This window comes from Artibeus jamaicensis, unplaced genomic scaffold (assembly GCF_021234435.1).
Source record: "Artibeus jamaicensis isolate MK-2021 breed Jamaican fruit bat unplaced genomic scaffold, CSHL_Jam_final contig_1998, whole genome shotgun sequence".
NCBI lineage: Eukaryota > Metazoa > Chordata > Mammalia > Chiroptera > Phyllostomidae > Artibeus > Artibeus jamaicensis.
This window is the reverse complement of record NW_026521407.1, coordinates 10,923,793-10,942,992: the sequence shown is the minus strand read 5'-3', so window position 1 is coordinate 10,942,992 and position 19,200 is coordinate 10,923,793.

Here is a 19,200-nt window from a genome sequence, read left to right as displayed (position 1 = left end):
AGTGTGAGTGTGTGCAGGGGCGGAGGTGTACTGCCACTGTTGGCTGTGAGGAGCATGTGGATGGCTGTGTAAGTGTGCATGGGTGTGGTCGTGTCTGGGTGCATGAGTGTGCAGGCACACAGGTGTGCTGCTGGGTGGTATGAGAAAGGGGACGTGTTGCACAAGAGCCTGTGCAGGCGTGACAGAGTGAGTGTATACGTGAGTGTGCATTCATACTTGGTGTATTGTATTATTTTTTTAATTTTTATTTCAATTTTTATTTTTCTCAATATCTACAGCTTTTTTATTTTTTAATTTAAGATTTAATTTAATTTATTTTTAGAGAGGGAAAGGGAAGGAGAAAGAGAAACATCAATGTGTGGTTGCCTCTCACGTGGCCCCCACTGGGGACCGGGCCCCGCAACCCAGGCACGTGCCCTGACTGGGAATCGAACCTGTGACCCTTTGGTTCGCAACTCAAGCTCAATCTACTGAGCTACACCAGCCAGGTCCATACTTGATGTATTGTGTAAGTGAGTGTGTACTGCGGAGGGAAGCGTGGCAGGACAGATCGATGCCTGTCTTTCCACTGATCTGAGAACTCCTACCTCTTCCTCCCCATGCCAGGGTCCCTGGGGCCCCGCCCACAAAGCATTTGTAGGGTTTGGAGCTGCACCAGACCCTGACCGTTTCCCCCCACCCCTGGGCCAGGAACCCCTCTTGCCTGGAGTGAGTGGCCACAGCCCCTTCCCAGTGGGCTGGTGCCCACGACAGGTGGTGGATTAGTGGATGAGTGATACAATGGGCACATATGGCCCCGAGTGCCCGGCGCAGCCCAGGGCCCCTTACTCAGCGCCGCTAGGATTAGACCTAATGAATTGGAAGGCGTTAACAATGCTCTGGGGCCCAGCAGAGGCCCAGGAGGCCGGCTCAGGCCCTGCGCTGCGGCCGCCTTTCACCGCTGAGGTGTAATCCTCTTTGAAATCAAAGGTGGTACAAAGTATGAATTTAAATTTGACATTTACAACTCCGGTGAGATGACGTATTCTGGAAAGATCTCTTCTTTAAGGGGGGCTGGGAGTGGGGAGAGAAGAGGAGAGCAAAACCATCTGGTCTCCGAGGAGGCCCAGGCTGGCCCGGTCCTGGCCAGCTTTCTCCACGCCTTCGCCGGTGGGAGGCAGGCGCTCCGGGCAGCTGGAGGGAAGCCGGGCGCATACAGGTCATCTCCCCACCCTCACTTCAGAAGGTCCCCGAAAGCAGGGTTCCCCTGGTCCCAGAGCATCCCAAGAAGACGGCTAAAGCAGGATTTTTGCCAAAGATATTCTTGTTTTCCTCTTTTTCCTCCCATTTGTTTTTCTGTTGGATTAAAACATTTTTTTTAAATTGTGGTAAGATACACGTAACATGAAATGTGCCATTTTACCTGTTTTCCAAGTGCACAGTTCAGTGGCACCAGTTACATTCACCATGTTGCGTGGCCATCGCCACCGTCTATTTCCAAAACTTTTTATCACCCCACATGCAAACTCTACTTATTAAGCAACAACATCCTACTGCCCACTCCCTGTAGCCCCTGGTTACCGCTGAGCTCCTCTGTTTCTGTGAACTTGGCCTATTCGAGATATTTCATGTAAGTGGAATCATGCAGTAGCTCTCCTTTCGTCTGGTTTCTTGGACTTAGCATAATGTCGTTCAGGTTCACGCATGTTGTAGCATGGCTCACAACTTCATCCTTTTCATGGCCGAGTAGTATTCCATTGTTCCCGCACGCCACATCTTGTTTATCTGCTCACCTGTTGGTGGACACTGGAGTTGTTTCCGCCTTTGTGGCTGCCATAAACAAAGCAGCCATGAGCACTGGCCAATAGTGTCTGAGTCCCTGTTTTGGTTCTTTTTAACTGGGAGTGGAGTTGCTGGGTCACATGGTAAATTTTTTTTTCACTGTCTGAGGACCCTCCCCTGTTTTCCACAGCAACTGCACTGTTTTACGTGCCCATCAGCAAGGTGCGAGGGTTCCAGTTCCTCCACATCCTCACCGTTTATTTCTGTGTGGGTGCGTTTATCACAGCCATTGTAGTAAAGTGAAATTGTACCGCCGTTTCCCTAATGACAAATGATGCTGAGCATCTTTTCATCTGCTTATTTGCCATATGTGTATCCTCTTTGGCCTTGAGCCCATTTTATAGGTAAGGGATCTGAGGCTCTAAACTTGTGTGGTGTGGCGTTTGGGTGCCTTTGTGTTTGGCCCCAGCCCTTGCAGGCTCTCCACCTTTATTCCCCCAGAGGCCACAAGGCACTTCAGCGTTCCCCAGACACCTCTGGGACCCTTCTGAGCTCCAGGCCTGGTGGAGGGAAAACGGGGAAAGTATCCACTCTGTGCCAGCACCAGCTGAATCTCTTCCCCCCTGGCTTGAGTCCCCTTCCCACTACATCCCTCCATGGTGACTTCCTACTTATATTCCCAACTCAGGTCAGACAGCATGTCCCCTGGGAAGAACTCAACATCCTCCTCTGGGCTCCCAGAGAGCCCCGTCCTTGTCCCACCATTGAGCTCCTCATCGCAGAAGGCAAGTCGCAGAGGTCTTCTCCAAGAGTGGGGGCCTCGCCCCCTCCCCTAGAGCTCTCCGTACGGAGTCCTGGACAAGGTAGGTGGCCCACGTGCTTGATTTTCTCCCACCGCGCCGCATCTCAACAAGCATTCGTTTGGGAGAGGGAAGAAGAGAACAGGGTCCCTCTCTTATGGTTTTTGAGCACTTACTATATGCCAGGCCATGCTACGCCCTTTACTTACATAATCTGTCTCAGCTTCACAGCAGCCTCATTATCTCCTTTTTATAGGAAGGTTCAACTTCTAATACCTAAGCACAAGGGGGCCTGTTTCCTGTTGTCCTCGCACCTTCACTGGACACCCTTTAGCCCTCCGCAGCCTTCCCTTCTCCAGCGCAGCCTCCCAGCTCTTGTACCATTTCATTCCATGTCTGTCCTGTCCCAGACTTGGGTGGGGTGATCCACAGGCCTCGGGACAAGAAAATCAAGTGTGACCCCTTACCCAAGTGTAGGCCTTTGTGCTCTCTAAGCTCATCCATAAGAGTTAGTGAGCTCTGTATCTGGTAAGTGTGGCAGGGTTATTCTCCCTTTGTGACAGATCAGGAAACTGAGGCTCAGAGAAACTGAGCAAACTTGTCTGGTATCACACAGATCGTGAGGCTGGAGGCCGGCCTCAGTTTCAGATCTTTTGTCCTCAAATCCAGAGCTCTTTTCTCTAATCAAGGTGCTTCCTTAGATCTAAGAGCGGGTTTCATCAGCCATTTGCAAACACGACCCTCCAGCCCTTAACTTTCTCATCCCTAAAATGGGAATCATAAAGCCACCTCCCCCAGCTGCCAGAACAGGTTACAGTGAATGAAAGCACCCAGCACAATGCCTGGCACGTAGTAGGTGCTCCATAATTACTCTTTGTTCACTCTTTGGGCACCCCCCTTTTCTTGGGGGTCTGCCTCAGGGGGAAATGAGAATTTCTGAGTTGGGGGGTAGTCGACTGTGTTTGAAGTGACAGTGACAGATGGGTGCAGTGGCTCTCCCCGGCGCCCAGCCAGCCCCATGGTGCGTGTCCGCCAGTCCCCGGACATTTCCTCCCTCCCCCTGGCCACGATGAGGTGTCATTTGCTGCCTGTCCCTTCTCGTCATCGATTTCCAAGTCGTTAATTAACGGGGCTTGTCAGCTGGGAAGATGAATTCTGTCCTCGGCCCTCAGGGCCTTTTGTTTTGGGATTGTAAATGTTATAGATCTCCCATGATGGAAGGCCGCGGGGTCAGGGGGCACTGGGCTGCCCAGTGGGGGCGGCAGGCAGGCGAGGAGCCTGTGGGCCTGGCAGGGCCCCACTGGTTGAGGACAGGCCCCAGTGGCCCCTCACAAGGGCCTCACTGGGTGGGATAGGAGGAGTGGGGGAGTTTTTCTGTCATCCAAAACTTCATTCTGGGAGAAGTTGCCCTACGCCGAAGAGTGTAGACTCAGCCATGCCCAGGGTGGAGACCGTCTGGAGGGGGCACAGACCCTGCTTAGTCTGATGAGACGCACCGTCTTCGGGGAATAGCCAGTGTGATGAGGGAGTCGTGGCCTCGGCCTGGGAAAGCCCTCAGGCTGATGGGGAAGACACGTTCTCGCCCTGTGAGAAACCCCCGTTCAGGTCGGGGAGACAGAACTCAGCTGCGGGAACTCCCTGCTCTGATGGGAGAGCACATGCCCTGCACTGGGAATTTCGGCCTCGAAAAAGTAACGTATTTGCAGATAAAAAGCTGCCCAAAGCCCGACTCAGCTGGGCTTGGGTCCTGTTTCCTGGCATCTGAGGCAAACCAGCACCTGGCAGAGTGGGCCCCTGCCCCCCACGTGAGGTCTCCAAGCAGCCAATGGTTTCACCAACCGCTGAGCTGAATTCTAGGTGGGCAACCTACGCCTAAGAACCCTGATGCAAAAATAAAAATGACACACTTGGGTTTATTTTATTTTATTTTTCAATTACAGTTTACATTCAATATTAGTTTCAGGTGTATAGTGTAGTGGTTAGACAATCACATACTTTATACAGTGGTCCCCCTGATATTTCCAGTACCCACCTGGCACCACACACAGTTATTACATATTACTGACTGTATTCCCTGCGCTGTACTTTATATCCTGTGACTATTTTGTAACTACAAATTTGTACTTCTTAATCCCTCCACCTTTTTCATCCAGTCCCCACCCTCCCCTCCGGCAACCATCAGTCTGTTCTCTGTGTCTACTAGTCTGTTTCCAGTGTGTTTGTTTGCTTCTGTTCATTAGATTCCACATCTAAGTGAAATCATATGGTATCTGTTTGTCTTCCTTGGACTGGACGGCCTTGGTTTTTGGTGATCCGAGACAGGGATTTGTGTTGTGGGAAGAGCTTGCAGACCACTGATGGAAAGCCACACAGCGGCCACAAACACGAGGGAATCTGGCTTTCCATGGAGAGATTGAGGTGGACAGGAGGAGGGCTTGCCCTTCAGTTTTTGAGGGGGTGCAGGGCGGCTCTGCCCTCGAGCTCCTAGGACTGGCTGAATATGGGCGGGCGCTCGGGGAAACCAAGTTTGAGCAACAAGACAGCTTCTGTCTTAGCCGTGTGATCGTGGGGCATGTTTCCCACAAGAGGAGAACAGAACCTCCCCCACCCCTAATGCTCAGGGTGGCAGGTGGAGCTCAGGCTTCTGAGCAAACCCCTGGCTTTCAACTCTGGCTCTGGTCCTTACCTTGGCCAAGCGGTTCAATCCCTTTGAACTTCATCTCCTTATCTTTAAGTTGGGAATAATAGTAGCACAGATTCTTAGGGTTGTTGTGCTGGTTGAATGAGCTGTTATGTGTGAAGTGCTTAGATCAGAGCTTGGCTGAATAGACGCAGCCGTCGTTATTGTTCTGGGACCAAGCGCTGCCTGGGCCCAGCAGCCAGGTAAGCTGCTTTCAACGCACTGAGTATGCATGGGAATTGTGTGGTTGTCCCCTCCACTCACATTTTATCACCCGCTCTTCTTCCTGACCCCTAGAACCCTGACATGGGGGTGCTGCCCCAATGTCTCTCTGCTGCTGGCAGTGGGTAGAGGGGATACAGAGCCCTGGACCTCTCAGAGGCCCCCCAGCTCCCAGGTCCCTGCTGGAGCTGTGGGAAATGCAGTTCTGCCTGGGGTGGGTGCAGGAAGTTCCAGATGGGACCTCAGCTTCCTGGTGATTTGGACAGGGAGTGAAAAGGAGGAGTTTTACTGGGGGTGGGGGGGTGATTCCAAGAGCCTGTGCCTTCAGGCTGAGATAAGAGGGTCCCCTTTGTCTTGATGGCAGCCCTGAGGGTGAGGGGGACACATAAGGAGCAGTTTCTCACCGCCGCCCCCACCTTACCCGCAGGTCCAGGGCAGCAGCCCACCCTGGGCCTTTCTCTAGAACTGGGGAGTAGGAGGGGCTGTGTAATGTGGAGCAGGGCTTGCTTGGGGAGCCGGATTAGTGAGCGCTCTCCCAGGATGTGAGGTCGGCTCCAGGGCGCGAGGGGCTGAGGGGCTCTGGGGCTCACCACCCTCACCTGATCCATTTACCCAAAGGCATATTGGGAGCATTAAGGCATAAAAGCAGGGACTAGAATCCAAACCTCTGGACTCAAAGTCCAGTGCTCTGTCCCTGTCACCACCTGGTGGGATGAGGCCACCACTGTTTCCTCTAGACACTCCCCAGCTGCCTGTCTGTGCAGTCTGGACCCTGGCTTTGAGCAAGTGAATGAGTGAATGAATGAAAAAAAATAATGCCGTGGCTTTCTCCTCGACTCTAGTGGGGTGCTGGCTGGAGCCCCCACTAGTCCCATTGGGCAGATGGAAAACTAGAAGTCAGGGAGAGCGTGATGGGGTGAGCCTCTGGGAAATAGGATGCTTCTGATTCCCAAGGAGCCTGTGGGTTGGGGGTGGGCAGGGCGGCGGGATCCCAGCCTCCTGGTGGGGGGTGTTTGTGGATGGCCGGTGTCCCTGTCCTAGTCCTGGAGTAGGACGTCCCCTCTGCCTGGGCTCACTTCCACCCGCAGAGGTGGCTGAGGTGCCTGCTTCTCTCCCTTTGTAAATCACCAGCTAAGGGGCTGGAATCTGGGAGGAGGAGCTGGGTGGGGCGCTGTTGGGGAAATTTACAGCCGTGATTTCCCCCTCCAGAGCCGAGGGGGCTGCAGTAACTCTGCTGTGGCTTCTTATAAACACCACCCACGCCCCTAGCCTGACACTTCGTTTCCAGCACAGGGGCAGGGGCGAAGCTACCACAGGGAGAATGTAAGGTAGACTTTAGTCAGAACTTCCCAGACACTGGCAGGGTTGGGGTGTACAGACATGGTCGAGTGATGGAAGCAGCAGTGCACAGAGGCTGGGGGATCGATGGGATAGCTGGTGGGGTACCACTCATCCATTTGAACAATATCTTAATGGGTGCCTAGAATGTGCCAGGAGCATGAGAGATGTAAGCTGAACCTGCTGGAGCTCAGGGGTGAGGTGGGCTGGAGTGGACTAACCCCACAGACACGTCCTCACCGGGGATGGCGGGCCTGCCTGCTGGTTCCTTACGGCCAAAGGGAAATCCCAGGCAGCCACTGCCCTCCAGTGTCTGGGCCTGACCCGAGACCCAGGAGCTGCCTTCTCTGCCCACTCTGGCCACCCTCCAATCAAGGTCTTAATTACAGCTGCCTGCTCGGTGCTAGCCTCTCACGGTGACATCTTCATACAGCCCTGGGACCATCACGTGTGCTGGTTTCTCCTCCAGGTCTCTTGCAAACAAGTGTCAGGAACCTCAGCTCTCTGTGGGGATCAAGCCTGGCCCAGGCTGAGCTGTGGGGTAGCCCTGTTCTTCTCCCCCTCAATCTGCACTTCTCAAAAAGCCCAGAGTTCTGGAACAAGGACTCAGGGAAGAGACTTGTCTTAAGCGTTGGGGGGTGAGAGTAGAAGGGAAGGCCAGGGTCATCTTCAAGACCCTCAGAGAATAAGTTAAGGCACATGACAAAGGTTGTGGTCCCAGAAGCAGCCTGGTGAGGAAGAAAGAGCACCTTAAACATCAGGAGGTCTGGTTCTTGGCTTGGCATTTAGCAACATAACCTTGGGCAAGTCACAACGCCTCGGTTTTGCACCTGTAAAGTGGGGTTAAGCACACTGACATTGTCATGAGAATTAAATAGGAAAACACTTTGTACATTGGCAGGTACAGGTAAAATAGGGGACGAGATTCATAATAACGGACTTTATGAAACACCTAGGCTGAGCCAGGCATCACCTTATTCAATCCTCTTTCTCATAGGAACCCAGCAGGGCGAACATTGTTATTTTAACATTATATAAACAAGAAAACCTTGGTTCAGAGAAGGTAAGCAATTTGCCAGTCTCACGAGGACTGGCAGAGGGGATTGGGGCTCAGACAGGTAGTGTGTGGGCTGGTGGGCGGGGTGCAGCTGGCCCTGACCTCCCCCTGAGCTGGGCCAACCAAGGAGTATAGGAACTAGAACTGTTTTTTAAAAAAGATTATTCTATCTACTTTTACTAGGTAATGCATGCACAGAGCGCAAAATTCAAGAAGTACAAATGGGCAAGAATAGGGAGTAAATCTTCCTCCCATCCCTGCATCCGACCCCCAGGCCCCCTCCTTGGACAACCATTGTTGCTTGTTTTATTGCCCAGCCTTCCAGAGCACACTTACGTGTGCATATCAGGCATGTACTTATTTATGTGCATATTTATGTAAAGTTGGCCCTCTGTATCTGTGGGTTTCACATCCATGGATGAAACAAACTGTAGCTCGAAAAGATTTGGAAAAAAATTCAGAACTTGCCATATGCTGAGTATGATGCCAGATACACGCGATAGAGGCACTGTGTAGGCGTACCCTGCATTAGCCTGTCTGCAGATATACGGGTTATAATAGGGACTGGGGCATCCCCAGAGTTTGGTCTTCGTTTGGGCTGGAATCAAGCCCCCACAGATACTGAAGGACAACAGTATATTCAGACAGATAATTTAAAATTTTTTTTCTGCAAAATGAGGCACGCACCAGCTTACCTTCTAATGGTCAGAAGTGAGCTCCCCATTACCAGAAGTGTTTGGGCAGAAGCTAGGTAACTGCCTGCAATGTTGCAAAAGAGCCCAGCGCCGGGTGTGGCTGGTCTGTGCTTCTATCCTGAGGCTTCTCTGTCCCCACATTTTGCAGGTGTGGACATGAGGTGTGGAGAGGGGAAGGCGGTCACATGAAGTGAGTCTGTAGAAAAGCCAGTGAAGCCCAGGGGGATGGAAATGATGCTGAGACCAAGCCCACGGGATGCTGTCCAATGGTGCTTGGGTACAAGAAGGGGGCGGGCTGGGGAGGCCCAGGACATCCCAGGAGGGGGACACTATGGGGGGCGGGCATGAGCACCATCATAAGCCTCCCGTTTGTTTGCAAAGGCTCAGGCAGGAATCTGCCCTCCTGATCCCGAGGCCTCAGGTTGCAGGGCTCAGAGCGGGCCCTTGGGACAGAGTGGGGACAACTGGCGTCTGACCCCCTAAACCCAGTGTCTCCACTGATCACCAGGCCTGATAAAGGAGCATGTCACCCGCTGACCTTACGCCTTGGTGGGGAGGGGGTGGTCGAGGTGCAGTTAGAGGGTCCCACTCTCATGACAGGAAGCCCTCAAAAGTCCTTGTCGTCCACCATTTCCCAAACTTTAGTCATTTGCATTCTACTTTGATAACGCTGGCTTCTGAGTTCCCATGGTATTTTTAAACTTAAAGTGCACTCATCATCCATGTTCATCGTGAGCAGTTTTCACACGTGTAATCACCTCGTCACAATGTGATGCATTTCCAGCTCCCAGAAGGTTCTCTCTTGTCCTGGCTGGGTGGCCCTGTTGCTTGGGCCATCATCCCAGTATACACCAAAAGGTTGCGGGTTTGATCTCCGGTCTGGTACATGCAGGAGGCAACTGATGGATGTTTCTCACGTCGAAGTTTCTCTCTCTCCCTCCCTCTGTCTCTTTCCCTCTCTCTCTCTCCCTTCCTCTCTCTAAAATCAATAAACATGTCCTTGGGTGAGGATTAAAATAAAAAAGAAGGCTCCCTCTTGGCCTCTCCCAGTCAGTACTATAATCTAGTTTTGTCTGCTTATGAGCTTCATATACATGGGCTCCCCCACTAGGCCTTCTTCATCTTGCTTCCCTCACTCCGTTCATCCATGAGCTCCATCTGTGTTGTTGGGCGAGGCCACAGTTTGCCCTTTTTATGTGATTGTGTTAACACACCCCAGTTTATCCAGCCTCCTGCTGACAGACAGGCGTGGGAGTTTTTCCGGTTTGGGGCTATGAAAGACAGTGGAAGAAGGCTGCATGTGTCTTCTGGTGGGCACGTCTCTGTTTACTTGGAGTAAACGATAATCGTTTATTACGTCACTCTTTCTGTGGTCATGGATTCAGGGGTTACTTGGTTAGGTGGTTCTGGCCAAGGGCCTCTGGCGGTGAGGATGTGCTCAGAGGTCAGCAATAGCCACAGACAATGGAAGACTTGTCTGGGGCTGGAAGATCCACGTGCTGTGTTGTGGGGTTTCACCCTCTATTACTGTTTACATGCAATATTGCTAATGGACCCACTTCTGAGTACAATTTGAGTGTACATACGGAAAAGTACACAATGTATACGGGAATATGCAGATGGATTTTTCACAGAGTGAGCATACCTGTGTAACTAGCACCCAGGGTGAGAAATGAAGCATTACCAGGGGAAACCACCACGGGGCCCCCTGAGGTCTCAGACCTTCTCCACCAGGGCCAGCTCTCCTGACCCCTGACATAGAGGGTCAGTTTTTCATTTTTTAAAACTTTATGACAATGGAATCACATGGGATAGACTCTTTGGTATTTGACTTCTTGCAATTTACATTATGTTTGTGCTATTATTTTTATGTTGCATGTAATAGTACTTTGCATTTTTTCATTGCTGTAAAATATTCCCTGGTGTGGCTCATATACCATAATTAATTTACCCTCTCTTACATGGTGGGCTTCTAGCTGTTACCAACAGCGCTGCCTGCAGAGTCTGGCACAGGCCTGGGGTCCTCACACATCTCTGTTTCTAGAAGTGGAATTGCTAGTGGGCAAGCCTCTTAAATACATTCATTTAATTTTAAAATAATAGACTTTATCTTTTAGAGAACTTTCAAGTCTACAGAAGAATTGGGCACAAATACAGAGTTTCCACATACCCGATCTCCCTATGTCCACAGTTCCCCCTGTTGTTAACATCTGGCATTGCTGTGGTACATCTATTACAATCAATGGTCCAGTGTTGATACACTATTATTAATTGAAGTTCATGGTTTATATTAGGATTCACTCTTTGTGTTGTGTAGTTCTATGGATTTTGATAAATGCATAATTTTGTGTGTTCACCTTTTACAATATTACGCAGAATAGTTCTGCTGCCCTGAAATTCCTCTGTGCTCTACCTGCTTACCCCTCCCGTCCCCCAACCCCTGGCAATCACTGGTCTTTTCACTGTCTCTATAGTTTTGCCTTTTCCAAAAGGTCATGTAGTTGGAATTGTGTAGTATACAGCCTTTAAACTGGCTTCCTTCACTTAGCAATATGTATTTAAGTTTGTTTCCTGCCTTTGTGTCTTTTTGTGGCTCGATAGTTCATTTCTTTTTAACACTGACCAATATTTCATTGTCTGGATGTACCAGTTTGTTTTTCCGGTCACCTTTTGAAAGACATCTGGTTGCTTCCAGCTTTTGGCAGTTATGAATAAAGCTGCTATAAACATTTAGGTGCATTTTTTGTGTGTGTGGAAATAGTTTCAACTCATTTGGGTTAATACCAAGGAGTGTGACAGCCATAGCAGTATGTTTAGTTTTGTATGGAACTGCCAAACAGTGTTCCAGAGTGGCTGTACCGTTTCGAATGAGACTTCCTGTTGCTTCCAAATTTAGTGGTGTTAGTATTCTGGATAGTAGTCATTCCAATAGGTAGTTAATGGCACCTCATTGTTATTTTAATTTGCAATTTTCTAATGACCGTTGATGTGGAGCATCTTTTTATATGCTTACTTGCCGTCTGTATATCTTCTCTTATGAGATGACTGTTCACATCTTATGCCTACTTTTTGAGTTGTTTATTTTCTCATTGTTGAGGTTTAGACTTCCTTGTATATTTTGAACACAAGGCCTCTATTAGATATTTGTTTTGCAAATATTGTCTCCCCAGTCCATGGCTTTTCTTTTCATGCTCTTGAGATATATTCATTTTCCTATGAAACTTCACCCCACAGCAGTAATGGAGAAACCAGAATCATTTACCATGAAAGAAGGTAGCGATAAAAATAAATAACATAGAAAGCCCCACATTATTCCATTCTAGAGAGTCCTGCCACCTGCTCCAGAGACCCGAGTCTGAGGCTCCATCTCTCCTGGTAAAAAGGCAACTAACAAGTGGTAGGGGGATGCAAGCTGTGCTGGCACCACACCGAAACCTTCTCCTGGACAAAATCAGAACGTTTGACAAACAACTGAAGGAGTAACTTTTTTCTATTTAGTGCTGGTCATTGTATCTCTTGAAATAATCTTTGGGAGTCACTAATGGGGCCAACGCCTCTCCCCCTGCTTTACCCATCTGATGCTGAAACCCTTTGATCTTTCATCCTCCAGAGAATAGGAGACCCCTCCCCGTCGAAGGCAGCCTGTGTCTCCAGAGGCAAGTCTAGTAGGAAGTACTTTATTGCATCTAACCAAAATCTCCCTGAAACTTTGCCCACGAATCCTGCCTCTCCACCTTGGAGATCCCAAGATCAAAGCTACTCCACTGGCTCCAAAGAGCCATTAACCTTCCAGAGCCTCAGTTCCTTCATGTAAAAGTTAGGGAGAGTAATACTTCTCCAGGGAGTTTTTACTGATGAAATGAGATACAATGTGTAAAGTGCTCAGCCCCATGCCTGGTCCCCAGGAGGTGGGAAGAAAGGAGCCCTTTGGTTGATTCTACTGTGAATTCCTCTATAGGAGGAGATGAAGAAGGGCCAGTACAGTTTCATCTGGGGGGACATCTAAGCATCACTGAGAGGGGTCAGGATATGAAAGTCTGGGAAGGCCCCACCATTAAATGCTGGGTCTGTGTCCTAACAGAATCTTAGGGATAATCCAACCTAACCTCTTCAATATACATCTTAAGAATATGAAGTGCAGAGGCTGAGAGATGTGTCCATATGACGGGAGGCAGAGGAGAAGCCTGTGGGGGCAGACAGGGATTTCTAGTGCTGTTTAGAAGAAGCATTGGACTTGGAGTCCTGCACCATGGCTGTGGGCTGTTTAGCTATTGGATACTTTACTGTGTGACATTAGACAAGTGTCTTTCTGGCCTCAATTTCCTCATTTATAACACGAGGCATTGCCCTGGCCAGTGCGGCTCGGTTGGTTGGAGCATCATCCTATCGTGGGTTCAATTTCCAGTCAGGACACATGTGTAGGTGCTGGGTTTGGTCCCTGGTCAGGTCGCCTATGGTTGGCAACCAACTGATGTTTCTCTCTGACATCAACGTCTGTCGCTTTCTCTGTCTCTCTCTCTCAAAAAAAAAATGTATAAAATTTAAAAAAGTAAAAGGAGATATTTACCTAAGTACTTTTTGAGGTTCCTTCTGGCTCTAAAATCCTATAGTCAAAGAGGTAGTTCTTGAGCTTGAAGAAAAGGTGGAATCACCTTCTCCAAGAGACAAGTGCAGTCTAGGTGGGGGACATAGTACAAGCAGAGATTGTAACTGGAAACAACTGGATTGGACATTTGGTTAGATGAGACCCCAAGTCATTTTAAGTATAGAGAGGAAAGCCCTGGGCATAGTGTCTGACTCAGTCAGGTCCTTTCCCTTTCTCTGAGCAAAACTTCCCATTTCTGCAGCTCAGTCTCATCCATTAAATTGAGGATAATGTTGAATCATAATCCATTCTCTTCTTCTTCCAAAGCAGTGAAGTTGTAGTTTGGCATACGGTTGCCCAGCTAGGGACCAAATTCTCTAGCTCCCTTGTAGCTTTGTGTGGCGATGTGAGAAATTCCCCACTGATGGAATGGGAGCTGTAGTGATGTGTGGCTACTTATAGGACCTTAAAACACTGCTCCTGTGCTCTGCCCACCTTTTCTCCTTCCTGGACACAGTGTATGGACATGCCTGTAACCCAGCATGCCCGAGCTGACAAGGGCATCACCGAGGGCTGGTGGAGGAAACCTCATGGAGAGGGCAGGTCCTCGTCTGGCACTGGGGAGCAGGTGCAGCCCTCCCACTCAGCCTGCCACATGACAGTGCGGTAAACCTTTCTGCTCTATAGGCCAGTGGTCTCTCGTCATGGCCGCTCAGCCTTTCTCCAGGACGAGCACACTGTCTGCAGGTCCCTAGGGGCAGAGGGGCAGCCAGGTGATCCCTCAGTGCTGACTTCTGAGGGTTTCTGAGGGCCAGCTTGCTGCTGTATCATGAAGAGCTCTGTCCTTTGGCCCTGCTCTCTCCCTGGGTAGTGGCTATATGTCCCTTAAAATGAATGGAAGGACCCTATGAAAAAAAAAATAAAAGGAAAAGAAGGGGAAAAAAGAAAGGAGGAAGGGAGAGAGGAAGAAACACGAGAAGTCAGACATGATACCCCAAAAAAATCCTAGGATCGCAGAGCTGTAAGAGGCCTGGGAGATGGTCTTGTCCTCCTAGTCACCACCTCCTCCCCATATGTACAGAGGAGGAAATGCTTCTGTGGGAGGAATAGTCACTACAGAACTAAAATGCTGGACAGTGGAGGGAAAGACCGCATGATGCTGTCCATGGTCCTGAAACATCTCCTACTTCAAGTTATGATTATGTCTCCCACTCTGGCACATTGATGATTCCTGTTTAGTTCTCCTCCAGGAATTATAAACCAAGAAAGAGAAGAGGGGATCAGGGGGCAAAAGGAGGTCACTGAAAGAGAAGGAAACAGGGATGGAGCCTACAGAGAAAGGTAGCTGTGACATTCTCAGGGAGAAGAAGGACTTGTTTTGGCATTGTTTTTAAACGTTTGCAGTTACCAACTCTATATAGTCTAAGTACAAAATGACTGAAAAAGAATAAGAAATGTGTCTCAAGTGATGCAGAGCTATGCATGTGTCAACATGAGCAAACTAATTCAGATGGGCATGCAGAACACAAAACGGGGGGTGGGTAACAGCGCTGACTGTAGTTATTCTTTGTTTTTCTTTTCTTGCCTGATGGAAAATTTGCAATATTTACACTGCCACGGAGCAATCAAAACTGTGATTATGTTTCACAATTTTGACAGCTAGTTTCATGTATTTTAAGCAGTTCTATTCAGTTTTAGACAATTAGAACAATCGGCTGTTCCCTGGGAAGGTAAGGGAGAGCCGCACTGTGCCTCCACTTCCCACTAAACCTGTGTGGAGAGCAAGCCACACAGCTGGCATTTGTGGAGAAACTGCTTCGGATATGTTGTGCAGGAGAACTCGTGTATTCCCCATAATGACCTGAGGAGGGAGAAGTGTCAGAGTGGCAGGTTCCTGGTCCAAGATCACTAGGTGGTACATAGTGGGCTGGAATTTGAACCAACCCACTGATCGTTTGGCTCCATATCCTACATGCTAAGCCCTTGGCTAGTCCACACTTTGGTATCTTTAGTGGGAGCAGCAGACCCATATTCACACTTCCTGATTCCCAGAGTGGACCCTTTCCTCCCCACCACCTCCAAGTAGGTACATCATAGATCCAGGGTGCATTTGCTGAAGGGGATTGCAGTCATAAGGAGTTCTGCAGATATGCTCCATGGTAGAGGCACCGAACTGGTCTTCGTGGGAGACATGGGGAGGACAAAGCAGGCTCCTGCTGAGACCTAGGTTCCAGCCCCCCTTCATGCTCCAGGGCCCTTTGGCCAGGGAGGTAGATCCAATTTCCAGGCATGGTTGAAACCGGAGCTGGGCTGCCCCCTCCACTTGCCTCCTGTGTCCCTCCTCCATGTGTGCTGATGTGGAATAGGCCGAGGGCACAAGGGGAAGTATTGTTCCTGCCCCCACCTTGTGTGACCCAGCTCCCAGTGGAGCGTGGAGGAGTTTGTGTAACTTTCCTGGGGGTTAAGAGCAGGTCAGCTCAGGGCTGCAGCCCAGGCTACTCTCCCAGCAAAGAGAGCCTCGGGCTAAGCCAGGCAGCCCCGTGGGAACAGCAGTGCATACCTGCTGCCCATGCCCTGAAACGGGAGGGCAGCCTGAGCTGCTGGGTGTGAAGATGCAGACCCCAAATCCCCCAGCTGCCCTCCACCTGGCCTGGGCTTTGGGCATGGAGGCCGATCACAGAAGCCAGAACTGATGGGAAACTGGAGGGAGACATTTGGCAGTGGGTAGACTCAGTTCCAGAGAGGAAAGAAGAGTGAATGTGAATTGTACATTTTACTGAGTGCCTTTCATTCACTCATCCATTTATTCAACAATCACTATGGAATGTTAAATGTGGATACCCTCCTAGGAGGTTCATTATATTTCTCATTTAGATTGGCATTCAGGGAAGGAAATAGAGGCTCAGAGAGGGCATGAGATCTTTCTGAAATCACACAGCTGGTTTGAGGCATGTCTGCGGAGCACCAGCCCTTGAACTCTCACCCATGCACCAAACATGCAAACATGTACATATAGCACATAGAAAGTCAGATGGGGGGAGGATCTTAAGACCCTATCTGATCCATTTTTCTGTCTCTTGGCAAACATGACAGAGTCAATTCCACTCAACAATTTATTTGGTGTCTATTCTGGGCAAAGTACTTAATTGATTTTTTTCTTCTGGGAAGATTTCCAGGAACCAAGCAGCCTCCTGCATTGGGAAGTTAGTCCTGATAATATCTTTCCTCCTTTAATTTAAGCCATTTTCCCATTTGTCACACACAGGATGTGAACATAGCTTGTGTTTCAAGCAAAGTTTTTTCCCATCACAAGGTGAGTGAAGGCCAGAATAGGATCATGAATGTGGAAGTGCAAAGGCATGCTTGCTCCCTGACACCTGGTAGAGAGAGCTCAACAGAGATTGGTGAGATGAATGAAAATGGACACAAAATTCAATGTAAACTTCAGAAGTTCATAGGAGATATTCATGCACACTTTCTCTTTCAGTCCACAAAGCAATCCTGGAAGGCAGGCATTTTAACTCCATTTCATAGGGGAGAACCTCAATGCTCAGAGAGTCACTCATAAGTGAGTCACTGAGAGCCCCAGAGCTGGTTCTGCAACCAGGCCTCCTGACTGCTAGTTGAGTGCTCCTTCTGTGACACCATGTGATTCAGGTGCATGTGCATAGCACTAGTGGGTAGTGTAGTACAATGTCAGTGGCAGGTGTATGCCTGGCATTCTTGCAGCAAGGAAAATGCTCAGTTGGGCTGGAAGCCCAGTTTTTTCCTCCCCTGGAGAGGGAGTGGAGGCAAAGGAGGGACCTCTATCCATCCAGATGTGTTGACAGGGAGAGTGAGTTCATGGCTTGGGTTAATGATCCCTGCAGCCTGTATCACCAGGTGGGGGGAACAGGTGGCCAAAGCCAGGCTGACCATTCAGGGAATGGAGCTGACTGAGTTAGGAGGTACCAGCTGCAGTCCTCTCCCCTCTCCCCATACAGAGGGACAGATATGGGGCATCTCATCCCACTGTCCCCCCTTAGTTCAGACCCTCATCATATCCTGGCCATGACGACTACCTCTCCACTGGTCTCCTGTCCCCAGCCCCATGCAGTCCCATGTTGCCTCCTTGATGTTGGCATAGCTGGCTTTATACAGCACAAAGCTGCCTGTGTCCTTTCTCTCCAAAGAATCCTTCAGCCTTCTGCTACCCCCCAGGGCAGGGCCCAAACTCCTAAGCAGACTTTTTCATTTGGCCCCAACTTACCCTTCTAAACGTGACCACAAAGGCCCCTTCATGCACCTGTGACCTCACAAAGGCTCCTCACTCACCCCTTTGTCCTTGCTGTTCCCTTTACCTGGAGTGCCCTCCCCCTCAGTCTCCAGCATTGATCGTCCCCTCTTTTCAACCTGCAACTCAGTTTTTCTCTTGTGACACTTACCACTTTCTTACTTGTGTTTCTGTGCATTTTATCACTTGCCCTGGACCATGAGCAACTCAAGATGTCTCTCATTTAGTCCCCTCTGGCCCCCAGCGCAGCACTTACTCATGGTAGGGGCTTAAGTAGTCCACAGTGGACATGGATGTGGGCTGGAGGGGGGGCAGGTAGAAAGGAATGCTCACAGGGCAGGCTCCAGAGCCAAGTTGTGCCTACATTCAAAGTCTGGATCTGCCACTTATTAGCTGCACAACTTCGGGCAAGTTGATTAACCTCTGTTTTCTCCCCTGTCAAATGGGAATGATAGTATCTGCTTCATAAGATTCTCTAAGGATGAAATGAGGTAACAGATATAAAACATTCAGAACTATGCCTGGCACATAGTTAGTATTCAGTATATGTTAGAGAGTATTTATAATTTAGTCACATTAATGGGCTAGGGGAAATTTCATTGTCCAATGAGAATGTCAAGTGGAGAGTGAGAACTAACATTTATTGAACACTTGCTATGTGCCAGGCAGGTGCTGGGTTTTTTTTTCACGTGTTTTTCCTCATTCCTTCCTCACAAGGGTGCCCGGAGGTAGGCAGCATTTCCATTTCTCATATGAAGAATCTGAGGTTCAGAGATGAAGCAATGGGTCTGTGGACTCACAGGTGGGAAACTTCAGAGCCGGAGCTGAGCCCAGATCTGCATACCTCACACTCGGGCCTTTCTTTCTACTTAACCCTCCTGACCCAGGAATCCACAGGGAGAACCCTGTGAAGTGGTCCCCAGAAGGGGGCACCCTTCCCAGCCCCTCTCCAAGACCCACTGCTCAGGGAGCTGGTGCTGAGGTCAAGTTGGTCTTTCTGGAGTCCCTGTGGACCTTCCTCCTCTCTTCCTCTCTCCTCTAGCAGCTCAGCTAGGAATGCTTCTTGGGCTCAATCTGGTTGGCTCAAGGTCAGTTCCAGATGTCACACATCAGGCCTGGGCTCCCAGGAGGCTGCATGACACAGGCGAGGTGCCTCCTCCAGGGGACATTGCAGAGCTGCCGTTGTACCACTTGCCCAGGCCCCAGATGGGCTAAGAAAATGGGAACCTTCGCCACCCAACCTGTGCATGCTGGAATCCTGGCTCTGGCCCTTCTCTCCAAAGAATCCTTCAGCCTCCCCACTCTCTCACCCCTTAGTTGGCCTCAAGCAAGTCACTTAAGGGCAAAGAGATTCAGTTTCCCCAAATGTACAATGGGGAGAATAACCCCTCTTCTCTAGCTACTTGTTAGAATTAGTTAAGATCTCTGGTTTAAAGAACTAGTACCTGGAATATAGTGCTCAGTAAACATTAGTTCCTGCCCTCTGGAGCTCCCCCAGGACCTACCCCTGAGGACCTTGTCTAATTTGTTTGAGGAGGAGATCTGCTTGAAAGTGCCCCGCAACCCACTCAGGGCAGCAGAAAATTCCTGGGGAGCCTGTCCCGAGCATCTTCTCTCCCAGGCCCAAGTCACGGGGCCTCTCCCTCTGGGTATGCGATGGGGAAAGGACTCCCACTGGCCCAACCTGGACCACTTTCCTGTCCCCACAGGGTGTCATTTAACTTTCCCCTGCAGACATTGTGATCCCAAGCCATGGGTTGGCAGGGGCAGAAGGTACACCAAGACCCCA